Source organism: Phasianus colchicus, unplaced genomic scaffold (genome assembly GCF_987193195.1).
Source record: "Phasianus colchicus unplaced genomic scaffold, bPhaCol1.hap1.1 HAP1_SCAFFOLD_59, whole genome shotgun sequence".
NCBI classification, from domain to species: Eukaryota; Metazoa; Chordata; class Aves; order Galliformes; family Phasianidae; genus Phasianus; species Phasianus colchicus.
This window is the reverse complement of record NW_028325235.1, coordinates 380,005-402,851: the sequence shown is the minus strand read 5'-3', so window position 1 is coordinate 402,851 and position 22,847 is coordinate 380,005. Positions and strand designations below refer to the sequence as shown.

The 22,847-nt window shown below is 40.5% G+C and overlaps 1 long non-coding RNA gene across 7 annotated transcripts; it reads right to left on the bottom strand.

Moving 5' to 3' along the window:
* Positions 1 to 11,585: 11,585 nt before the first annotated feature.
* On the bottom strand, positions 11,586 to 22,026 carry LOC149911707 (uncharacterized). Of its 7 annotated transcripts, XR_016462958.1 has the most exons (5): positions 21,892 to 22,026; positions 21,162 to 21,281; positions 19,133 to 19,277; positions 13,835 to 13,979; positions 11,586 to 11,600 (listed from the first exon to the last, which is right to left on the bottom strand). It is a non-coding gene; the product is annotated as an uncharacterized LOC149911707 (long non-coding RNA). The 7 variants fall into 7 exon arrangements; XR_016462960.1 differs by lacking the exons at positions 11,586 to 11,600; positions 13,835 to 13,979 and adding an exon at positions 14,269 to 14,283 and having other exon boundaries at positions 21,892 to 22,025; XR_016462962.1 differs by lacking the exons at positions 11,586 to 11,600; positions 13,835 to 13,979 and adding an exon at positions 16,790 to 16,898 and having other exon boundaries at positions 21,929 to 22,023.
* Between the last annotated feature and the right edge of the window lie 821 nt (positions 22,027 to 22,847).

Sequence of the window (22,847 nt, the reverse complement as noted above, 5' to 3'; positions counted from 1 at the left end):
AAACGTGAGGTATTTCTAAGAGTCCTGGTATTTCTGGGAGAAAATGTCTTGTTTTGGAGAGCCAAAGTCCCATTTTGGGGGCAGAAGCTGGTATTTCTGTGACACTGCCATCTTGATGGGGGTAAGTGTGATCTTGAGGAGTGTAAAGCAGCATTTTGGTTAGAAAATGGGAGCTCTTCCTAAGAGCAGTGCTATTTCTGGGAGAAAAGGAGCTCTACTGGGCATAAAAATGGTGTATCTGTGATAAAATGCCACATTTCTGAAAGAAACTGTCCTCTTGCGGAGTGTAATGCTGTATGTTCCGGAGGAAATGGGAAATATTCAGCAGAGTCCTGGTATTTCTGGGAGAAGAGGTCTGATGTGGGTGGGGGAAGGTGATGTATCTGTGAGAAAGCTGGTGTTTCTGGGAGAAAATGCCAGGTATTGGTGAGGAAACAGATGCTAGAGAGGGAAAAGGCCATCCCTTTGGGAGAGAAGTGGTATTTCTGGGAGAAAATGCCCCAAATCGGGGAGTAAGTGTCATCCTGAGGCGTGTCATGGAGTAGATTTGGGAGGAAATGGAGGTGTTTCACAGAGTAGCGGCACTTCTGGGAGAAAATGTCCTCAGTGGGAAAGACAATGTCCTCTTGAGGGAAGAAAACGGGTCTTTCTTACAGCAAATGTCATCCAATTGGGAGAAAATCTCCTCTCTTGGGGAGAAAAGTGGTCTTTCTGAGAGAAGGTGTCCTCTTCTTGGCTGCAAGTGTCCCATTTGGCATTGTCATGGAGGCTTTTTGGGGAGAAAGCGTGTGGCAGTTGTAAGAGAAGGGGTATTTCTGGGAGCAAATCTCCTCTTTTTGGAAGAGAAGGTGAAATTTCCAAGGGAAAAGTGGCATTTCTGGGAGGAAATGACATAGCTGGGGGAGAAAAGTGGGAACCGGTGGGAAAGAAGATCTTGTACTGGAGAGCAACGGTGGTCTTTTTGGTGTGCCAAGTGGTCTCTTGGGGAGACAACGTGGTAAATAGGGGAGACAATGTCCTCGGGAGGAGTGTCAAGTAGTATTTGGGAGAGCAAACGTCAGGTATTTCTCGGAAACCGGCTGTTTCTGGGAGATAGTAGCAGACTTGGTTGGAAAATGACAGGTGTTTGTGAGAAAGCTGGTATTTTGGGAAAAAAAGGCCGTTTTTTAAAGAATAAGCTGGCATTTCTGGGAGAATATGTCCCATCTTTGGGAGAAAACGGGTGTATGTGGGAGAAAATGTCGTGTATTTGGGAGAAAGCTGGTGTATGTGGGAGAAAAGGCCATTGTGATGGGAGTCAGTGTGATCTTGAGGAGTGGAAAGCAGTATTCTTGAGATGAAACGTGAGGTATTTCTAAGAGTCCTGGTATTTCTGGGAGAAAATGTCTTGTTTTGGAGAGCCAAAGTCCCATTTTGGGGGCAGAAGCTGGTATTTCTGTGACACTGCCATCTTGATGGGGGTAAGTGTGATCTTGAGGAGTGTAAAGCAGCATTTTGGTTAGAAAATGGGAGCTCTTCCTAAGAGCAGTGCTATTTCTGGGAGAAAAGGAGCTCTACTGGGCATAAAAATGGTGTATCTGTGATAAAATGCCACATTTCTGAAAGAAACTGTCCTCTTGCGGAGTGTAATGCTGTATGTTCCGGAGGAAATGGGAAATATTCAGCAGAGTCCTGGTATTTCTGGGAGAAGAGGTCTGATGTGGGTGGGGGAAGGTGATGTATCTGTGAGAAAGCTGGTGTTTCTGGGAGAAAATGCCAGGTATTGGTGAGGAAACAGATGCTAGAGAGGGAAAAGGCCATCCCTTTGGGAGAGAAGTGGTATTTCTGGGAGAAAATGCCCCAAATCGGGGAGTAAGTGTCATCCTGAGGCGTGTCATGGAGTAGATTTGGGAGGAAATGGAGGTGTTTCACAGAGTAGCGGCACTTCTGGGAGAAAATGTCCTCAGTGGGAAAGACAATGTCCTCTTGAGGGAAGAAAACAGGTCTTTCTTACAGCAAATGTCATCCAATTGGGAGAAAATCTCCTCTCTTGGGGAGAAAAGTGGTCTTTCTGAGAGAAGGTGTCCTCTTCTTGGCTGCAAGTGTCCCATTTGGCATTGTCATGGAGGCTTTTTGGGGAGAAAGCGTGTGGCAGTTGTAAGAGAAGGGGTATTTCTGGGAGCAAATCTCCTCTTTTTGGAAGAGAAGGTGAAATTTCCAAGGGAAAAGTGGCATTTCTGGGAGGAAATGACATAGCTGGGGGAGAAAAGTGGGAACCGGTGGGAAAGAAGATCTTGTACTGGAGAGCAACGGTGGTCTTTTTGGTGTGCCAAGTGGTCTCTTGGGGAGACAACGTGGTAAATAGGGGAGACAATGTCCTCGGGAGGAGTGTCAAGTAGTATTTGGGAGAGCAAACGTCAGGTATTTCTCGGAAACCGGCTGTTTCTGGGAGATAGTAGCAGACTTGGTTGGAAAATGACAGGTGTTTGTGAGAAAGCTGGTATTTTGGGAAAAAAAGGCCGTTTTTTAAAGAATAAGCTGGCATTTCTGGGAGAATATGTCCCATCTTTGGGAGAAAACGGGTGTATGTGGGAGAAAATGTCGTGTATTTGGGAGAAAGCTGGTGTATGTGGGAGAAAAGGCCATTGTGATGGGAGTCAGTGTGATCTTGAGGAGTGGAAAGCAGTATTCTTGAGATGAAACGTGAGGTATTTCTAAGAGTCCTGGTATTTCTGGGAGAAAATGTCTTGTTTTGGAGAGCCAAAGTCCCATTTTGGGGGCAGAAGCTGGTATTTCTGTGACACTGCCATCTTGATGGGGGTAAGTGTGATCTTGAGGAGTGTAAAGCAGCATTTTGGTTAGAAAATGGGAGCTCTTCCTAAGAGCAGTGCTATTTCTGGGAGAAAAGGAGCTCTACTGGGCATAAAAATGGTGTATCTGTGATAAAATGCCACATTTCTGAAAGAAACTGTCCTCTTGCGGAGTGTAATGCTGTATGTTCCGGAGGAAATGGGAAATATTCAGCAGAGTCCTGGTATTTCTGGGAGAAGAGGTCTGATGTGGGTGGGGGAAGGTGATGTATCTGTGAGAAAGCTGGTGTTTCTGGGAGAAAATGCCAGGTATTGGTGAGGAAACAGATGCTAGAGAGGGAAAAGGCCATCCCTTTGGGAGAGAAGTGGTATTTCTGGGAGAAAATGCCCCAAATCGGGGAGTAAGTGTCATCCTGAGGCGTGTCATGGAGTAGATTTGGGAGGAAATGGAGGTGTTTCACAGAGTAGCGGCACTTCTGGGAGAAAATGTCCTCAGTGGGAAAGACAATGTCCTCTTGAGGGAAGAAAACAGGTCTTTCTTACAGCAAATGTCATCCAATTGGGAGAAAATCTCCTCTCTTGGGGAGAAAAGTGGTCTTTCTGAGAGAAGGTGTCCTCTTCTTGGCTGCAAGTGTCCCATTTGGCATTGTCATGGAGGCTTTTTGGGGAGAAAGCGTGTGGCAGTTGTAAGAGAAGGGGTATTTCTGGGAGCAAATCTCCTCTTTTTGGAAGAGAAGGTGAAATTTCCAAGGGAAAAGTGGCATTTCTGGGAGGAAATGACATAGCTGGGGGAGAAAAGTGGGAACCGGTGGGAAAGAAGATCTTGTACTGGAGAGCAACGGTGGTCTTTTTGGTGTGCCAAGTGGTCTCTTGGGGAGACAACGTGGTAAATAGGGGAGACAATGTCCTCGGGAGGAGTGTCAAGTAGTATTTGGGAGAGCAAACGTCAGGTATTTCTCGGAAACCGGCTGTTTCTGGGAGATAGTAGCAGACTTGGTTGGAAAATGACAGGTGTTTGTGAGAAAGCTGGTATTTTGGGAAAAAAAGGCCGTTTTTTAAAGAATAAGCTGGCATTTCTGGGAGAATATGTCCCATCTTTGGGAGAAAACGGGTGTATGTGGGAGAAAATGTCGTGTATTTGGGAGAAAGCTGGTGTATGTGGGAGAAAAGGCCATTGTGATGGGAGTCAGTGTGATCTTGAGGAGTGGAAAGCAGTATTCTTGAGATGAAACGTGAGGTATTTCTAAGAGTCCTGGTATTTCTGGGAGAAAATGTCTTGTTTTGGAGAGCCAAAGTCCCATTTTGGGGGCAGAAGCTGGTATTTCTGTGACACTGCCATCTTGATGGGGGTAAGTGTGATCTTGAGGAGTGTAAAGCAGCATTTTGGTTAGAAAATGGGAGCTCTTCCTAAGAGCAGTGCTATTTCTGGGAGAAAAGGAGCTCTACTGGGCATAAAAATGGTGTATCTGTGATAAAATGCCACATTTCTGAAAGAAACTGTCCTCTTGCGGAGTGTAATGCTGTATGTTCCGGAGGAAATGGGAAATATTCAGCAGAGTCCTGGTATTTCTGGGAGAAGAGGTCTGATGTGGGGGGGGGAAGGTGATGTATCTGTGAGAAAGCTGGTGTTTCTGGGAGAAAATGCCAGGTATTGGTGAGGAAACAGATGCTAGAGAGGGAAAAGGCCATCCCTTTGGGAGAGAAGTGGTATTTCTGGGAGAAAATGCCCCAAATCGGGGAGTAAGTGTCATCCTGAGGCGTGTCATGGAGTAGATTTGGGAGGAAATGGAGGTGTTTCACAGAGTAGCGGCACTTCTGGGAGAAAATGTCCTCAGTGGGAAAGACAATGTCCTCTTGAGGGAAGAAAACAGGTCTTTCTTACAGCAAATGTCATCCAATTGGGAGAAAATCTCCTCTCTTGGGGAGAAAAGTGGTCTTTCTGAGAGAAGGTGTCCTCTTCTTGGCTGCAAGTGTCCCATTTGGCATTGTCATGGAGGCTTTTTGGGGAGAAAGCGTGTGGCAGTTGTAAGAGAAGGGGTATTTCTGGGAGCAAATCTCCTCTTTTTGGAAGAGAAGGTGAAATTTCCAAGGGAAAAGTGGCATTTCTGGGAGGAAATGACATAGCTGGGGGAGAAAAGTGGGAACCGGTGGGAAAGAAGATCTTGTACTGGAGAGCAACGGTGGTCTTTTTGGTGTGCCAAGTGGTCTCTTGGGGAGACAACGTGGTAAATAGGGGAGACAATGTCCTCGGGAGGAGTGTCAAGTAGTATTTGGGAGAGCAAACGTCAGGTATTTCTCGGAAACCGGCTGTTTCTGGGAGATAGTAGCAGACTTGGTTGGAAAATGACAGGTGTTTGTGAGAAAGCTGGTATTTTGGGAAAAAAAGGCCGTTTTTTAAAGAATAAGCTGGCATTTCTGGGAGAATATGTCCCATCTTTGGGAGAAAACGGGTGTATGTGGGAGAAAATGTCGTGTATTTGGGAGAAAGCTGGTGTATGTGGGAGAAAAGGCCATTGTGATGGGAGTCAGTGTGATCTTGAGGAGTGGAAAGCAGTATTCTTGAGATGAAACGTGAGGTATTTCTAAGAGTCCTGGTATTTCTGGGAGAAAATGTCTTGTTTTGGAGAGCCAAAGTCCCATTTTGGGGGCAGAAGCTGGTATTTCTGTGACACTGCCATCTTGATGGGGGTAAGTGTGATCTTGAGGAGTGTAAAGCAGCATTTTGGTTAGAAAATGGGAGCTCTTCCTAAGAGCAGTGCTATTTCTGGGAGAAAAGGAGCTCTACTGGGCATAAAAATGGTGTATCTGTGATAAAATGCCACATTTCTGAAAGAAACTGTCCTCTTGCGGAGTGTAATGCTGTATGTTCCGGAGGAAATGGGAAATATTCAGCAGAGTCCTGGTATTTCTGGGAGAAGAGGTCTGATGTGGGTGGGGGAAGGTGATGTATCTGTGAGAAAGCTGGTGTTTCTGGGAGAAAATGCCAGGTATTGGTGAGGAAACAGATGCTAGAGAGGGAAAAGGCCATCCCTTTGGGAGAGAAGTGGTATTTCTGGGAGAAAATGCCCCAAATCGGGGAGTAAGTGTCATCCTGAGGCGTGTCATGGAGTAGATTTGGGAGGAAATGGAGGTGTTTCACAGAGTAGCGGCACTTCTGGGAGAAAATGTCCTCAGTGGGATAGACAATGTCCTCTTGAGGGAAGAAAACAGGTCTTTCTTACAGCAAATGTCATCCAATTGGGAGAAAATCTCCTCTCTTGGGGAGAAAAGTGGTCTTTCTGAGAGAAGGTGTCCTCTTCTTGGCTGCAAGTGTCCCATTTGGCATTGTCATGGAGGCTTTTTGGGGAGAAAGCGTGTGGCAGTTGTAAGAGAAGGGGTATTTCTGGGAGCAAATCTCCTCTTTTTGGAAGAGAAGGTGAAATTTCCAAGGGAAAAGTGGCATTTCTGGGAGGAAATGACATAGCTGGGGGAGAAAAGTGGGAACCGGTGGGAAAGAAGATCTTGTACTGGAGAGCAACGGTGGTCTTTTTGGTGTGCCAAGTGGTCTCTTGGGGAGACAACGTGGTAAATAGGGGAGACAGTGTCCTCTGGAGGAGTGTCAAGTAGTATTTGGGAGAGCAAACGTCAGGTATTTCTCGGAAACCGGCTGTTTCTGGGAGATAGTAGCAGACTTGGTTGGAAAATGACAGGTGTTTGTGAGAAAGCTGGTATTTTGGGGAAAAAAGGCCGTTTTTTAAAGAATAAGCTGGCATTTCTGGGAGAATATGTCCCATCTTTGGGAGAAAACGGGTGTATGTGGGAGAAAATGTCGTGTATTTGGGAGAAAGCTGGTGTATGTGGGAGAAAAGGCCATTGTGATGGGAGTCAGTGTGATCTTGAGGAGTGGAAAGCAGTATTCTTGAGATGAAACGTGAGGTATTTCTAAGAGTCCTGGTATTTCTGGGAGAAAATGTCTTGTTTTGGAGAGCCAAAGTCCCATTTTGGGGGCAGAAGCTGGTATTTCTGTGACACTGCCATCTTGATGGGGGTAAGTGTGATCTTGAGGAGTGTAAAGCAGCATTTTGGTTAGAAAATGGGAGCTCTTCCTAAGAGCAGTGCTATTTCTGGGAGAAAAGGAGCTCTACTGGGCATAAAAATGGTGTATCTGTGATAAAATGCCACATTTCTGAAAGAAACTGTCCTCTTGCGGAGTGTAATGCTGTATGTTCCGGAGGAAATGGGAAATATTCAGCAGAGTCCTGGTATTTCTGGGAGAAGAGGTCTGATGTGGGGGGGGGAAGGTGATGTATCTGTGAGAGAGCTGGTGTTTCTGGGAGAAAATGCCAGGTATTGGTGAGGAAACAGATGCTAGAGAGGGAAAAGGCCATCCCTTTGGGAGAGAAGTGGTATTTCTGGGAGAAAATGCCCCAAATCGGGGAGTAAGTGTCATCCTGAGGCGTGTCATGGAGTAGATTTGGGAGGAAATGGAGGTGTTTCACAGAGTAGCGGCACTTCTGGGAGAAAATGTCCTCAGTGGGAAAGACAATGTCCTCTTGAGGGAAGAAAACAGGTCTTTCTTACAGCAAATGTCATCCAATTGGGAGAAAATCTCCTCTCTTGGGGAGAAAAGTGGTCTTTCTGAGAGAAGGTGTCCTCTTCTTGGCTGCAAGTGTCCCATTTGGCATTGTCATGGAGGCTTTTTGGGGAGAAAGCGTGTGGCAGTTGTAAGAGAAGGGGTATTTCTGGGAGCAAATCTCCTCCTTTTGGAAGAGAAGGTGAAATTTCCAAGGGAAAAGTGGCATTTCTGGGAGGAAATGACATAGCTGGGGGAGAAAAGTGGGAACCGGTGGGAAAGAAGATCTTGTACTGGAGAGCAACGGTGGTCTTTTTGGTGTGCCAAGTGGTCTCTTGGGGAGACAACGTGGTAAATAGGGGAGACAGTGTCCTCTGGAGGAGTGTCAAGTAGTATTTGGGAGAGCAAACGTCAGGTATTTCTCGGAAACCGGCTGTTTCTGGGAGATAGTAGCAGACTTGGTTGGAAAATGACAGGTGTTTGTGAGAAAGCTGGTATTTTGGGGAAAAAAGGCCGTTTTTTAAAGAATAAGCTGGCATTTCTGGGAGAATATGTCCCATCTTTGGGAGAAAACGGGTGTATGTGGGAGAAAATGTCGTGTATTTGGGAGAAAGCTGGTGTATGTGGGAGAAAAGGCCATTGTGATGGGAGTCAGTGTGATCTTGAGGAGTGGAAAGCAGTATTCTTGAGATGAAACGTGAGGTATTTCTAAGAGTCCTGGTATTTCTGGGAGAAAATGTCTTGTTTTGTTTTATTGTTTTTAATATTTATATATTTTTTTTGTTGCAATTTCAAGGAAACACTTCGATAGAAATTGCTTTTAATTCTTTTGGCATACATAGAAGATGCGAAAATGCACATCATATTTTCACATGAATGTAGTAACACAAAAAAAGTTCAAAGCAGTAACTGATACACTCAATTATAAAAGCTGCCCTTCCTGTGCAAGAAATGTAACTCAGCCCTTGGGCTAGATGCCATTCTGTGTCATTGATGTAAACCTGGCGGACAGTACAAATACTCTGAATTTAAAATGGCATGACTAAAAATGGAGTCTTTCCTCTAGCTTTTAAGTTTTAAGAAACATAAAATATGTACGTATGCTTGGCAACTTTTCCTTTCATTATATACAAAAGTGACTCTCTCTAAAATAACTGTCAAACTAAGAGGGACTGTCAGAAACCTATCACAGGAGGTAATCTATTTGCTCAGGTTGCTGAAGAGCAATGAAAAAGTAGATATTGAGTTTCAGTTTTCAGCACATACATTAAAGTCCCATGCCTGTAATTAGGTCTCCTACCTTCCAAATAGAATTTTAAAAAAGTTTGATACATGATTATTTTAAATTATTTTTCTATAATTGGTTAGTGGTATTGTGGAACACATATTTAAGGATTAATGATGAGAAAGATTAGAAATCCAAAAAGTGTAAAATTCCATGCAAACTCAATTAAGTTTCAAGGACATTTCCATCAGAAAGAATGGAAATGAAGAAAGAACGGAGCCCCCAGGCTGGTTGTTGAGTGAGAATTACTGCTTACCCAGCATCCATTTGCTTCATCAAATGTCCCCCATCTGCTCACAGAAACCTCTCTAAGATGCTTTTCTGAAGAATATTTGGCAGCATGTTTCCCAGGGCTGATGCCTAGAGGAGAGGGTTACATGGAGACTTGCTGTCTATCTTGATGGCAAACCCCTCCTAAGTAGGAATCCAGAGCTGGTGACTCACTTTGTAGTCTTGTATAGGTCTGGGGCAAGACAACATTATGGCAGTGGGGAGATATTCATGGTCAGGCTGGACAGGCCTCTGAGGTCTCTGACCTCTGTGGGTGTCCCTGTTCATTACTGGGGAACTGGACTCAATGGTCTGTAAGAGTCCCTTCCAACTCAAAAAAAAATTCTATGATTCTATGATTCTATGAATATTCCTGGTTTTATTACAAGTACAAATACTGATAAAGCCTACATTCAAATTGTTTATTCCTTGCTTTTGGAGAAGCTAAAACACTAGCACTAAGAGTTTTAATCAACGTAGATAATAGCTTGTCAGTTGTTATGCACAGTGGTACGTGCACCCAGTTTGAAATTTCAGTGCCATTAATGTTTTTAATTTTTTAAGTGATATGACACAGTACATGCAATCAACAATAATGAACATACCATGGTTCAGGACCCCTGATCTCTCAGCTAGTAATTTAAAATATTTTCACGTGTAGAGACAAGACAAGTATTATGTCCTAAATGGAGTCTAGGTCCCCAGCACTATTTCTCTCTCTATTTGATCCCTAAAAACAACTGTTTTCTTGCCAAAGATTTTGCATCGTTAAATCTCCTTTCTGAAACAATGAATATTGTGTAGTTGCAGGCCACTTTTTCAAACCTGTGGACATTCCCTTTGCTTCTACTTCTTTAAGCAACCTGCAGTTGCAATACACTTTTGCAGTACAGTCTTGAACCTCTTTATTCCTTGTTTTTCAGTCACCATGGGCTGTGTCTGTGCTGTCTTTGTAACCAGGACCAGGGAATGACCTCTTTTCTCCCAGTCAGTTTTCTCAACACATCTACTGGTGTGGATGAAGCAAGCAAAGGCAACAAGAAAAGCAAATACAATTATACTAGCAAGCAGGAGTATCATTTATTATAGATGATAATCACATGTTGGTTTGTCACTAGGTGTGTTTAATCAACAACTTTCTTTTTGAAATAAGAGTGAAGATAAAAGAAAAGTTCAAATAGGATTCCTACATGTCTCGTTTTCATTAAAGATTAGATCTGCTACAACACGATGAACTGAGGATAATATAATGTAACGTCCAAACACTTTTTTTCAAGTAATGTTAACACTGAATGAAAGGTATACAGGCTTCAATGAAATTAGGCAGTTGAGGCCTAGTTGAATGCTATTTGTTGTTGAATGGTATTTGTGACAGTGTTGAAAGAAATGGCTGATGTTATTGTAAAGTTACTGTCTGTCATCTATGAAAAACGGTGTTCTGCACAGGTCTGTGAGTGTTAGAAATGGGCTTTCTTGAAGAGCTGTCTTTATGGAAAAGGAGGCATTGCTTGCAAACTGATAAATTGGGGAAAAAAAAAAAAAAAAAAAAAGTAACATTTCTGATTTCCAATTTAGTTATTAGAAAATCCCCATCATCTCTCTTTATATTATATGAATACTCCATGGTGTCCTTGGGATGACAAGATGCCTGTACTGCTATTTAGATATGCACAAATACAACAAATCCATGGGCAGATCTTTCCCCTACTGCATTTTTTTAATGTATTTCTTTATTGCTAAACTAAAAGGAAAATAATAGTAGAAAAAATTCAATCACCTTAATCAGCACATGCAAGTCTTAAAAATCTTTTTCTTGCTCTGTAATACTGAAAAGACCTGATGGGAAATGTTACCTTCCAAGTTTTGCTCTGTGTATATGCATTTCCTATTTAAACCCTCACTCAGCAAGAGAAGGAAAAACACTTCTCAGTTTCAGTGTAAGTGCCCCATGGAATTTTCTACAGGAAAAATATCACTTTAGATCTGTCAGACAATAACATTTTATTACCTCAAGGATGTTATCTGAACCTGAGGTCTAATATCTAAATGAACTGCAGTTCAGATTATTTGAGATTTAGCAGAAAGACAGAGGGATGGAAAGTTTCATAGAAAGATTCTATGGGGAGAAGTCTCATTCATTTATTGTGGATAAATATGATGAAAAGGTATTCATATACCAAGTTTTAATAACTGTATGGTTAACAGGAGGAACAGTAGACAGCTTTGAGCAGTAGCTGACATACAGAACAGGAGAGTTGGAAGAGTAATATTTCCAAGAAGATTAATTTAATTTAAAGGCAGAATGTTTTTTGGCTATTGGAAAGTTCTCTGTTGTGTTGAGCAAAAGGATAGATATACTGGCTGAAAATAAACCTGTAAAAGTGAGGTAATGCATTTACTAAAACAACAATAATTGCTATGTCAGGATGGATCATATATTAAAGGCAATAAAACTCTGATTAATAGCTGTCAGGTTATTTCTTTATTTTCTCAAATATTTATTTGAGCGCAACATACTATAAATACTTTAAAGAAAATGTTTATCTTATATTTGTACATGATTGCACTCAGTAATACATGGAAGAGCAGCCACTGAAGTGGGAGGATCATAAGCCCAATGTATGTGAAGAGAGAGAGCAATAAATTTGATTCTTCTCAGCATTTTTCTGTTACAGGTTTTGAGAAACTTGTTAGATTTTAGTACCTGCAAATGTAAATGAAACCAACATAAAATACCATACATAACCTTATTACTTTAAATAACATAGAAAATATGGATTGGAAGACTCGTGTGCATGTTCTTTTTTTCTGTCTTAGACCTGAATAAAGCTGTAAAGAAGAAATTAATGCTCTAGTAAGTCACTGTCAACTCTTGCAAGTCCATTTGGGAGAAAATTTGACACTCCATTTTTTTTTTCTTGTTGTCCTTCTATCTCCTACTCTCCTTTCTGTGTATGTTTATTATTTGCCTCATTTCTGTGAAAACAAATCAGGCTCCATTAATAAAAGCAAAAACTGTTTAAGGCCATCCATCTTACTCTTTCTCCTCAAAGGTTTGCTGCCACTTGTTCTATCACAGAGGACTGCAAAACTTTTTTGCTCCACATTGTTACCCTCTAAAGATAAAATGAATAAATTGCTTAAGAAGATGTTGAAAGACTCTTAATGGTGCATTTATGATCATAACATACGTATTTGTGAGACCTAAGGATTTTTATTCATTCTATTTTTGTTCAATGTAAAATCAAGATTATCTTCTTAGATTTTCTGGACATCCTCGTTGTATAAATTTAATTTTTTACTCCTTTTCCTTGTACAACTTCTGAAATCTGACAGTAAGAACATTTTTATTTTTGTCTCAAACCTCTTTTTTATTCTTTGTCCATCTATTTTTTTTTTCCCCCTATGATGCTTCTTATAACTTTACCAATTACTTTGTGTTCCATTTCATTACGTTATTTATTTTTGCTTTTTCTTTAGGGCAGGATATGTCTACTGCTATGCATCTGCACAGTTCCTACAATGGAGCTTTGATCCTGGTTGGATTGCTTAAGTGCCATTAACATAAACGTGGTTAACAAAAATAGTAGTTTCAGCTTAGTATTTTTCATGCTAAATCAGGTTCAAAACTAGAAGAATAAAAGTTTTTTTGTAAGAAACATAAACATCCATGTTGATTTCATAAGTGAAACTGATTCTGTTTTTGAAGAGCGGAAGAAATTTAAATAATTCATCTGAAAGCAAAGTTCACTTCTGTTTTTATATTCTCAGAAGTGAATCATCAGATTAAACTAGCATGCCACAGTTTAGTGGTAAACCTCTAACACTACCAAATCTACATATGTAGATTTTGCTTTAATGTCACAGGCAACAGAATGTAATCAACTAACAAACAAAACAAGCAAACAGAAAATTCACATCCAAATAAACCAGAAAGAGGAGTTTATAGACACTCTACAGAACTGTTAGCTGTGCTATGCTTTTCAAAAGCTGGAATTTGTCCTACAGACATCTCAGAAGTTGCACATCTGTCCAAGAAGAATCATTGCACTTTATTTCTACTGTACATGTTTATCTTATATCTTATTCTTCATTACTGTTATGTACTATGCAAAATACATAAAGAAAAAAAGCAGTAATCAAACTATACATACTGTGAGCAGGGCTTTGTGAAGGCTGCAGTACTGTACAGAAGAAAGCCTTGAACAGATCTATCTCAAATTCAGGGTAATAATACATTTATTTCCTACCCACATTGCTCATGTAATCCACCAACTATTTTAGGAACGCCTAGATTCTTAAAAATACAGAAATTAAAGTGATTTCCTGATCAACCCTTACAGAAAGACACAAGTTTAAACATGAAAGCAACTATGAATGCTTTGGAGAGAAAAAAATAGAATGTAATGTTAATAATCCCTGTAATGTTAATAAGCTAAATAACAGTTTCAAAGTTTAGTATCTTGATGCTTTACGGAGCTCCCATAAAATGGCTCTGAGCCTTCCCTTTCTAATGATTTTGCACACCCACGCAACTTGCTCTGTGGGGATGGAAGATAACAGGATTTAGATCCTTGACACACTGCAATTGATTTAACAATAAATATTGTCCATCCTAGTTTTGGGTTACTATAAGATGAAAGCAAAAATGTATATACTGATCTACTGGTTTTCTTTTAAAAAACATTCATCTGATGCTGAAGGCTAATTCTGTAAAGCTGAAACTTAAATCCCAGCAGAAACAGGTTCCCAGATATTAAAAACAAACAAACAAACAAACAAACAAAAATCATAAAAGTATGTATAATGAAATCTTTAGGCATGTGACAAACTTTGTTTTATATATTATATGATTTCAGAACATCTGTCACACACACTCACAAACTTTCCTTAGAAGGAGAAGCAGAAGTTTAGATGATGATAAAGTTATGTTCTTACCACATTAGAAGGTTCCAATTTCTTCCTTCTAGCAAGGTCAGTGATATTATTGCCATTGTAGTTGATGCTCTCCATACAGCCTTTGAAATTTTTTTCTGCTGTTAGAACTTGGCTTCCCAGAAAAAGGCATGCCTCCAAAGGTTATCTTTGAATGTATCAGAAAATGAAAGACAGTTACTGGAGGACAAGGGCTTAGAATTTTTGCTTACTAGAAAAAGAAAGTATCAAACAAGTACTGGAAAAGTAGGAAAAAGTTAAGTTTCAAGGACATTTCCATCAGAAAGAATGGAAATGAAGAAAGAACGGAGCCCCCAGGCTGGTTGTTGAGTGAGAATTACTGCTTACCCAGCATCCGTTTGCTTCATCAAATGTCCCCCATCTGCTCACAGAAACCTCTCTAAGATGCTTTTCTGAAGAATATTTGGCAGCATGTTTCCCAGGGCTGATGCCTAGAGGAGAGGGTTACATGGAGACTTGCTGTCTATCTTGATGGCAAACCCCTCCTAAGTAGGAATCCAGAGCTGGTGACTCACTTTGTAGTCTTGTATAGGTCTGGGGCAAGACAACATTATGGCAGTGGGGAGATATTCATGGTCAGGCTGGACAGGCCTCTGAGGTCTCTGACCTCTGTGGGTGTCCCTGTTCATTACTGGGGAACTGGACTCAATGGTCTGTAAGAGTCCCTTCCAACTCAAAAAAAAATTCTATGATTCTATGATTCTATGAATATTCCTGGTTTTATTACAAGTACAAATACTGATAAAGCCTACATTCAAATTGTTTATTCCTTGCTTTTGGAGAAGCTAAAACACTAGCACTAAGAGTTTTAATCAACGTAGATAATAGCTTGTCAGTTGTTATGCACAGTGGTACGTGCACCCAGTTTGAAATTTCAGTGCCATTAATGTTTTTAATTTTTTAAGTGATATGACACAGTACATGCAATCAACAATAATGAACATACCATGGTTCAGGACCCCTGATCTCTCAGCTAGTAATTTAAAATATTTTCACGTGTAGAGACAAGACAAGTATTATGTCCTAAATGGAGTCTAGGTCCCCAGCACTATTTCTCTCTCTATTTGATCCCTAAAAACAACTGTTTTCTTGCCAAAGATTTTGCATCGTTAAATCTCCTTTCTGAAACAATGAATATTGTGTAGTTGCAGGCCACTTTTTCAAACCTGTGGACATTCCCTTTGCTTCTACTTCTTTAAGCAACCTGCAGTTGCAATACACTTTTGCAGTACAGTCTTGAACCTCTTTATTCCTTGTTTTTCAGTCACCATGGGCTGTGTCTGTGCTGTCTTTGTAACCAGGACCAGGGAATGACCTCTTTTCTCCCAGTCAGTTTTCTCAACACATCTACTGGTGTGGATGAAGCAAGCAAAGGCAACAAGAAAAGCAAATACAATTATACTAGCAAGCAGGAGTATCATTTATTATAGATGATAATCACATGTTGGTTTGTCACTAGGTGTGTTTAATCAACAACTTTCTTTTTGAAATAAGAGTGAAGATAAAAGAAAAGTTCAAATAGGATTCCTACATGTCTCGTTTTCATTAAAGATTAGATCTGCTACAACACGATGAACTGAGGATAATATAATGTAACGTCCAAACACTTTTTTTCAAGTAATGTTAACACTGAATGAAAGGTATACAGGCTTCAATGAAATTAGGCAGTTGAGGCCTAGTTGAATGCTATTTGTTGTTGAATGGTATTTGTGACAGTGTTGAAAGAAATGGCTGATGTTATTGTAAAGTTACTGTCTGTCATCTATGAAAAACGGTGTTCTGCACAGGTCTGTGAGTGTTAGAAATGGGCTTTCTTGAAGAGCTGTCTTTATGGAAAAGGAGGCATTGCTTGCAAACTGATAAATTGGGGAAAAAAAAAAAAAAAAAAAAAAGTAACATTTCTGATTTCCAATTTAGTTATTAGAAAATCCCCATCATCTCTCTTTATATTATATGAATACTCCATGGTGTCCTTGGGATGACAAGATGCCTGTACTGCTATTTAGATATGCACAAATACAACAAATCCATGGGCAGATCTTTCCCCTACTGCATTTTTTTAATGTATTTCTTTATTGCTAAACTAAAAGGAAAATAATAGTAGAAAAAATTCAATCACCTTAATCAGCACATGCAAGTCTTAAAAATCTTTTTCTTGCTCTGTAATACTGAAAAGACCTGATGGGAAATGTTACCTTCCAAGTTTTGCTCTGTGTATATGCATTTCCTATTTAAACCCTCACTCAGCAAGAGAAGGAAAAACACTTCTCAGTTTCAGTGTAAGTGCCCCATGGAATTTTCTACAGGAAAAATATCACTTTAGATCTGTCAGACAATAACATTTTATTACCTCAAGGATGTTATCTGAACCTGAGGTCTAATATCTAAATGAACTGCAGTTCAGATTATTTGAGATTTAGCAGAAAGACAGAGGGATGGAAAGTTTCATAGAAAGATTCTATGGGGAGAAGTCTCATTCATTTATTGTGGATAAATATGATGAAAAGGTATTCATATACCAAGTTTTAATAACTGTATGGTTAACAGGAGGAACAGTAGACAGCTTTGAGCAGTAGCTGACATACAGAACAGGAGAGTTGGAAGAGTAATATTTCCAAGAAGATTAATTTAATTTAAAGGCAGAATGTTTTTTGGCTATTGGAAAGTTCTCTGTTGTGTTGAGCAAAAGGATAGATATACTGGCTGAAAATAAACCTGTAAAAGTGAGGTAATGCATTTACTAAAACAACAATAATTGCTATGTCAGGATGGATCATATATTAAAGGCAATAAAACTCTGATTAATAGCTGTCAGGTTATTTCTTTATTTTCTCAAATATTTATTTGAGCGCAACATACTATAAATACTTTAAAGAAAATGTTTATCTTATATTTGTACATGATTGCACTCAGTAATACATGGAAGAGCAGCCACTGAAGTGGGAGGATCATAAGCCCAATGTATGTGAAGAGAGAGAGCAATAAATTTGATTCTTCTCAGCATTTTTCTGTTACAGGTTTTGAGAAACTTGTTAGATTTTAGTACCTGCAAATGTAAATGAAACCAACATAAAATACCATACATAACCTTATTACTTTAAATAACATAGAAAATATGGATTGGAAGACTCGTGTGCATGTTCTTTTTTTCTGTCTTAGACCTGAATAAAGCTGTAAAGAAGAAATTAATGCTCTAGTAAGTCACTGTCAACTCTTGCAAGTCCATTTGGGAGAAAATTTGACACTCCATTTTTTTTTTCTTGTTGTCCTTCTATCTCCTACTCTCCTTTCTGTGTATGTTTATTATTTGCCTCATTTCTGTGAAAACAAATCAGGCTCCATTAATAAAAGCAAAAACTGTTTAAGGCCATCCATCTTACTCTTTCTCCTCAAAGGTTTGCTGCCACTTGTTCTATCACAGAGGACTGCAAAACTTTTTTGCTCCACATTGTTACCCTCTAAAGATAAAATGAATAAATTGCTTAAGAAGATGTTGAAAGACTCTTAATGGTGCATTTATGATCATAACATACGTATTTGTGAGACCTAAGGATTTTTATTCATTCTATTTTTGTTCAATGTAAAATCAAGATTATCTTCTTAGATTTTCTGGACATCCTCGTTGTATAAATTTAATTTTTTACTCCTTTTCCTTGTACAACTTCTGAAATCTGACAGTAAGAACATTTTTATTTTTGTCTCAAACCTCTTTTTTATTCTTTGTCCATCTATTTTTTTTTTCCCCCTATGATGCTTCTTATAACTTTACCAATTACTTTGTGTTCCATTTCATTACGTTATTTATTTTTGCTTTTTCTTTAGGGCAGGATATGTCTACTGCTATGCATCTGCACAGTTCCTACAATGGAGCTTTGATCCTGGTTGGATTGCTTAAGTGCCATTAACATAAACGTGGTTAACAAAAATAGTAGTTTCAGCTTAGTATTTTTCATGCTAAATCAGGTTCAAAACTAGAAGAATAAAAGTTTTTTTGTAAGAAACATAAACATCCATGTTGATTTCATAAGTGAAACTGATTCTGTTTTTGAAGAGCGGAAGAAATTTAAATAATTCATCTGAAAGCAAAGTTCACTTCTGTTTTTATATTCTCAGAAGTGAATCATCAGATTAAACTAGCATGCCACAGTTTAGTGGTAAACCTCTAACACTACCAAATCTACATATGTAGATTTTGCTTTAATGTCACAGGCAACAGAATGTAATCAACTAACAAACAAAACAAGCAAACAGAAAATTCACATCCAAATAAACCAGAAAGAGGAGTTTATAGACACTCTACAGAACTGTTAGCTGTGCTATGCTTTTCAAAAGCTGGAATTTGTCCTACAGACATCTCAGAAGTTGCACATCTGTCCAAGAAGAATCATTGCACTTTATTTCTACTGTACATGTTTATCTTATATCTTATTCTTCATTACTGTTATGTACTATGCAAAATACATAAAGAAAAAAAGCAGTAATCAAACTATACATACTGTGAGCAGGGCTTTGTGAAGGCTGCAGTACTGTACAGAAGAAAGCCTTGAACAGATCTATCTCAAATTCAGGGTAATAATACATTTATTTCCTACCCACATTGCTCATGTAATCCACCAACTATTTTAGGAACGCCTAGATTCTTAAAAATACAGAAATTAAAGTGATTTCCTGATCAACCCTTACAGAAAGACACAAGTTTAAACATGAAAGCAACTATGAATGCTTTGGAGAGAAAAAAATAGAATGTAATGTTAATAATCCCTGTAATGTTAATAAGCTAAATAACAGTTTCAAAGTTTAGTATCTTGATGCTTTACGGAGCTCCCATAAAATGGCTCTGAGCCTTCCCTTTCTAATGATTTTGCACACCCACGCAACTTGCTCTGTGGGGATGGAAGATAACAGGATTTAGATCCTTGACACACTGCAATTGATTTAACAATAAATATTGTCCATCCTAGTTTTGGGTTACTATAAGATGAAAGCAAAAATGTATATACTGATCTACTGGTTTTCTTTTAAAAAACATTCACCTGATGCTGAAGGCTAATTCTGTAAAGCTGAAACTTAAATCCCAGCAGAAACAGGTTCCCAGATATTAAAAACAAACAAACAAACAAACAAAAAAAAATCATAAAAGTATGTATAATGAAATCTTTAGGCATGTGACAAACTTTGTTTTATATATTATATGATTTCAGAACATCTGTCACACACACTCACAAACTTTCCTTAGAAGGAGAAGCAGAAGTTTAGATGATGATAAAGTTATGTTCTTACCACATTAGACGGTTCCAATTTCTTCCTTCTAGCAAGGTCAGTGATATTATTGCCATTGTAGTTGATGCTCTCCATACAGCCTTTGAAATTTTTTTCTGCTGTTAGAACTTGGCTTCCCAGAAAAAGGCATGCCTCCAAAGGTTATCTCTGAATGTATCAGAAAATGAAAGACAGTTACTGGAGGACAAGGGCTTAGAATTTTTGCTTACTAGAAAAAGAAAGTATCAAACAAGTACTGGAAAAGTAGGAAAAAGTCTATGATGAAGTCATGACTGCAAATATTTTTGGTGGTAAATTGTATCTATTATTAGGTTTTCCCAAATACAGAGAAAATATGTATCACAGTTACATATAGACTGTAACGAAGAGAAGGTCTCTAAAAGGAATGCACTTTTAAATGCTTGGCAGAGCAAAATGTCAGTATTGTTAAGAAACAAGAATTTTTTGGCCAAAGAATGTGCTGTCTGTCTGATCTTGGAGAAGAAAAGTCTGCCTTTCTTTACAAACCTGAATGCAGAAAGTTTGAGAAGTAAAGGTGCCCAGTAAAACCTATTTCAATATGTAGACTGAAACAAACATTAAAATAAAAAAAAATCTACTAAATCAAAAGGGAAGAAGGAAAGTGTTGCTTTATGTAGAACATCCATCAGTTTGGTAGAGTGTCAGAAGTGAGAAGTGGTTGGTGGCAAGTAAGTATTATTCATTCTTTGTCATATATTAAAATAAAGGATGTTTTATTTTCTTTCATGTACCAAACCGTAATACCAAACAGTTCCATTTGTCTTAAATACTCTATACAACTGCAGATAATTACAGCAACATAAAAACCAGCATTATGACATACCTAGAGGGATTAGTTTGACTTGTGTTTGGTTCCCAGGTCCCAAGATGCCAGTATCTGGGAAAGTGGCAAATGGAAATTCAACTGTGCAGAGGAACAGGAAAAAACCCTATATATCAGCAATACAGAAATAATTGATAAAATGCTCAGGAAACAAGCTGTGTTTAACCAGCACTGTCCAATCCAGCCTGTTGCAGGGTCCACGACAGCAGTGAGAGGAAAGAGCAGCAGACAAGACTCCTCTGGCTTGTACCATGGTATTAGTTCTAGCACGTTCTGCTAGAAGTTCTGCATTTGAAGTTACATTAGCAAGCCTGATGTGCTTGGCAACAGCACAACATCTCACTCCATATGTAACGTATTTTCTGTGGCAAAGAACTTCTTTGTTCATAACTCACGGACTTTTGATTTCCATGCATCTCGTGGGCCTGAGATAAAAGACAATTTAAAAGGAAAGAAAGAAAAAAAAAAGGGGGGGGGGGATGCTATGATGGTAATGTTTAATATTCGTGTGGGGGGTGAAAGGTGTACTTGAGTTGCCTAAGCACAAGCTTCTACTGCTATTGGTGATACCTGGGGTAGTGTGCCTTAGTAACCTCTGCTTTCTGCTTGAGGAGGTATGCATCTCTATAAATTCTCTGCCATTTCTGCCAACACCATGGGAGTGCTACAGATATCTAGGGGATATATGTATATAAGCTGCTCATTCAGTTTACGTGTTTGTCTTTTTCTTGGATGAGAAATAGTTGCTGTTTATTATTTCCTTAAATGCAACACAAGCATTTACTCATAATATCCAATCTGAGAACACCGTTCTTGTAACTGCTTATGAAAATCATAGATACAGAAATCAAAAGAAACTGTTTCAATCTGCTTGCATTTAAGGAAATAGGAAGTCTCTTTCCACCCTTGCGCATATTTAAGACTGTTTTCTGACAAACTGCTAGCTAAAGGCTTCAGTCTTTCTTTTTGTGCTTACTCCCTCAAGGGAATAGCTGAGCTTTTGTAACTGTCCCTACTTTGAAGTTTTCTAGTGGATCCAGGTTGGTTTCAGTATCCTCTATTCCTCACTTCTGTCTTTTCTACCATTTTCTTCAAAAAGGAGCATGTTAAGAACATAAATTTCTATTCTGTTAAGAGTCTTCTCCTGCAGTTAGCTGGTTAGTAAATAATACTTTGCTCACTCACCTCACTCAACCTGCTGGCCACATTCTTTTTAATGCATCCCAGGATACCATTGGCCTTCTTGACCACAAGGCCACATTGCTGGTTTGTGGTCACCCTGCTGTCTACAGGGACACCCAGGCCCTGTTTGTAAGAGAATGTGATTGACTTCACTTCTTCCAGCAAAAAAAGAGAAGCAGGTCTAAGACATCTGTTTATCTCCAATTTAAACAACTTAATTTAGGTAGAATTATGTGTTTTACAGCTATTCACGTTGCTGTGAAAAGAAGCGCGGCTATACGAATAAGAAGTCGCGCGGCTCTGCCCTCGCAACTCCCCCCGCCCCGCGCACGGAGGCGGCCCCCAGCCGCAGCCCCCAGCCGCAGCCCCCAGCCGCTCCCCCCCTCGCGCAGCGCCACTCCGGGGTGCCGCCTGCCGCAGCGACGGCGGCGGAGAGCCCTCGCGCCCAGAGGCGGCCTTCCCGGGGTCTGCCCTCTCCGCCCCCCTCCCACCTACCTGAGGGCAGCCGGCATCCGTCCGCGCAGCGGCGCACAGCCGGTGGCACCGCGCGCACAGCCTGCCTGCCTGCCTGCCTGCCGCCCTCCCTCGGACGAGGGTCCCCTTAGACGAAAGCACAGCCCCAGCCCGGCCGCTACCGCGAGGGACCGCGCCCGCGGCCGGAGCCCGGGGGCCGCGAGGAGGGAGGGCTGAGCGCCCGGTGACAGGTGAGGACGGCCCCCGCGCCGCTCCCTACCTCGCGCCGCTCTCCTCGCAGCCGGCGGCTCGCTTACCCTCGACCGCCGCCGCCCCCTCGCTCCGTTCCCCCGCCCTAACGCGGAGTTCAACGCGACCCCGCTAGCCGCGAGGCCCCGCCCCCCGCCCCGCACTGACGGCTCTCTCCGCCAATAGCGAAGAAGACGGCCGTCCTCGAGCTCCGCCCTCACCTCCTTCGACCAATAGGAGCTATCCGTGGTGCTGCCCCTCCGCCTTCCCGGCAGGCTCGGTTGGCTCGCAGCTGCCGAGCAACGGGCGCGGGGCTGCGGGTGGGGCCGCTGAGGGCGGTGGCCGGGCCCCCGCTGCGGGCCGGGGTTGGTGCCGCGGGATTGTGCCCGGGGCTTCTCGTTCGGGAGCTTTCGCCTCATAGATGGACGTTTTTTGTTCCCCTCCCCTTTTTCCCTCTTGGCTCAGCCATCAGGAGGATGGAAATATCTCCCGCACTCACAAAGCTGTAATCTCGGCTTGCAGAAATGATAACTGGTATGTGAAGATGTTTCTAATTTTTTTGTTTCTTCACTTGTTTGTGAACCTAGGGTAGGGAGAAAGAACTGAAGTAACCTGCAGTGAGATTCTATCACTTTTGTAACTCCTTAAGCATAGTCAAGAATGTATGTTTGTGAACTACTTTATTAAGATAGTCCTGGTGGAGTATACTTTATATCACTGGGAGTCCAGGATTTTCTGAACAGTTCTTAAATCAGAGTCTATTACTTACAGGGCCTGCCTTACAGCATAAGATCACATGGCAGTGCCTTCTGCTTTCAGTATTTTACCAGTGCTGTGGTACAACTGGGTCTGGTTAATACCTGTTCAGATACAAGACAGAGTAAGGAAAATGTGTTTATTATTTCAGATCAGCCCTTTTTTACAAGCTTGTTATTATCTTCAAGAGAACAGATTGATGCTTTTGTTTTCTGTAGCAGAAACGTTACG